Source organism: Acyrthosiphon pisum, unplaced genomic scaffold (assembly GCF_005508785.2).
Source record: "Acyrthosiphon pisum isolate AL4f unplaced genomic scaffold, pea_aphid_22Mar2018_4r6ur Scaffold_21163;HRSCAF=23197, whole genome shotgun sequence".
Classification (NCBI taxonomy): domain Eukaryota; kingdom Metazoa; phylum Arthropoda; class Insecta; order Hemiptera; family Aphididae; genus Acyrthosiphon; species Acyrthosiphon pisum.
The window spans coordinates 4,190-7,329 of NW_021770600.1; positions in this window are offsets into that span (position 1 = coordinate 4,190).

Here is a 3,140-nt window from a genome sequence, read left to right on the forward strand (position 1 = left end):
ATTTACGGATTTTGAAATTGTTGTTCATAATTGGTATTATTGGGTGGTTGATAATGAGATCGTCTACTAATGCTTTATTAGTGAGGAATATGCATAGACGTTTATTCGATATACGGGAGACGAAGATAATGTTGACCGGTTTTACGATGTTTCCGATAGCGATAATATATTCTTTGTGCGGGAACGTTTCATTTATGTCTATTAATATTGCTTGTTCTTTTTTCTGGACTAGGCTGTTTGCTACAGTTGATGCATAGGTACTTTTGTTTACATCTGTGGATACTTGTGCTTCGAGATTCTTTGTTGATGATGAGGTATTCTGAGGTGTAAGGATTTGTTTGGTTATTTTAGTTACTAGTGGTGTTGATTTGGTTTTTGATAGTTGTGGTGCTTTTATTTGGTTGATTTTACTAGGAGTATTTGTAACAGTTGACTTTGTGATGTTTAGTGAGTTTTGTCGAATTGATGGGCTTTTCATCGCGGGTGCTTTTGAGAACATGATTTATTGTTTTGGGCTTGCGCCCTGATCGTTTTTTTTTTTATACGCGTGCCTACGGTATTACATAATTACCATAATTACCTGCGTATGTTGACTGCGTTGACTGTTTGCTATCGAAGCTAATAAAGACGGAACTCGCGATAATAAACGTGTTGTCTGTACGGAGTATGAACACGAACTGAAATTAAAACTTATCTCACAAAATAATTAGTATATTGCGAGTTGCGACATCCGACAAATAGTAATTGTTTATATAATTTTTTTCAGAAAAAGTTGCATTTAAAAATATCATTGTTTGTATAAAATATAATAATATAGGTATACCTACTTAAAATTTTCAAGTACCCACGAATAATAGTAGGATTTGAGCGGAGCGAAAGAATGTATTGGTTTTACAATAATGTGTGTCAGCAACATTTTGGATAGTATCTAAACCTAATCATGCTTATTTTTTTTTTTTTTTATAGATTTTTGAGATCAGCATCTTAACTGATAAAAAAGTGAACATAGTTAGTACTTTTGGGAGGTCAAAATTGAAAATTCCAAGTAGTTTTAGAAAGCGTCGAGAAAAACTACCGACAAATTACAAAAAAAATGGGATTTTAATTTCTAACGCCATGTTTAACCTAACCTAACCTAACCAACGAATAAAAAAATAATGATATTAACCACTCAGAATCAATTTTCGTATACAACGGTTTATCTTTTTATTCAAATATTACACATCCATTACAACTACTGTACAGCAGAGCGGTACCCACTTGTCCACCATTTATTTAAATTTTAACAAAATATGAATTTCTAAATACAATATCATTTCCACATTTTCCAGCGAAATTATCAAAATTCTAACTTCATACGCACAATGCACATAAAATATTATTTTGGATTTACCCTCAATTTTTTTTTAATTTCCACTAACAACAACTGTGAACTATATTATGATTATCCATTTATTAAATTTTACGTATTTAAAATAAAATTATTTATCGACAACAATTTTAAAAAACTTTAAAAAATCAAATATTTGTCATGCCTATCTAAAACCGCTCAAAAAGATGCAAAATATTTTGAATATTACGTATGTTAAATTCTCATATAAATATTTGGTAGAAATTTAAGGTATCTACGAATGTTATTTTTTGACTCAAATCAAAAAAAACTAAATCGATTTTATCAAAAACTAGTTTTCCTGAAAAATCCTCGTATTTTCTTTGTGGCTATGTATTTTTAATATTTTTTACTGCCGAGGTAATAATATATTAGGAGCCTTGTATTAAATGTTCAATAGCTTTTTGACCCAACGAATGAAATTTTATTGACATTTATAGAAAAAGAAACTAAAAAAGGTGGGCAAGTGGGTTTCGCTCTGCTGTACCTACAGTAGAGGTTACAAGTGAGTCACTGTAATAGTGTAATATAATATATTATGGTGTAAAATTTGAATTGAATGATATTATGTCATTGAATAAGAAAAACAATTCTGAGCGAAGACGATCAATCAGCCTATGATATTATAATATATTTCAATATTTGATAATATTATTACGAATAAAGTAATTATATATAAGTAATTTATATATAACCTATTTACGTGGTACCTTGTTTTAAATTCTCAATCCTAACCTATAAAAGTTGAACATTTTATAAATTTTTAACTACAAAGTAATTATGAAATTTTTAATTTGATAAATTTTGTCAAAATTTGAACTTTAAATAAGTAGGTATTTATAAAAACAATTTGAGCCTATGTATTTTTGATATTTTTCAACTGCTATCAATATATCAAAAGCCTTGCAATAAATTTTCAAGGTTTTTTACCCAACCAATACAATTTTATTGATATTTATAATCTATAGAAAAAAAAACTAATAAAATTGAAAACTGACAATGTCCGTTTAAATCTCAAAAAGAGTCAAAATATTTTTTTTAATTTTATGGTGTATTTAAAATGAAAATATAACATTCAGTAAAATTTTCATGTAGGTATCTACATTTCTTCGTTTTTGAATAACAACAAAATAACAAAACCGCTACATGAGAAATCGAGTGAAAATCCAATATTGTAAAAATATGAACTTCAAACGCTCATAAAAATTTATTTTAATTTGCTTATAGACATTTTTTTTTTTATAAAGGTAGACAAACTTATGAGGAACCTTGTATTCCATTTTCAAATCTTAGATTTATAAATAAAAATTTTTATGAATTCTCAACTCAAAATAATTTGCTAATTTTCGTGATTTTTCCGTATTTTGTCAAGATTTGAACTCTAAATGCTAATAAAAAAAAACTGTGACTAAGGATTTTTAATATTTTTTAAATGTCATTGTCATAATGTTGTAAGAGCCTTGTATTAAATCTTCTAGCTTTTTTACCCAACAAATAATGTTTTATTGGCATTCATTGAAAAAAAGACTAATACAATTGGAAACTGAAAATGTTCCTTTAAACATTTCAAAACAATCAAATTATTTTGAAAATTTTATCGTATACACTATACAGAAAATGCAAATATAAATAACCAGTGAAAATTGCATGTAGGTATATATACGTTCTTTTGTTTTCAAGTTACCAAAAACCAAAATCGATCTTGTCGAACACTGATTTTGCGTAAAAATTTCCGTTTTTCTCGGCACTT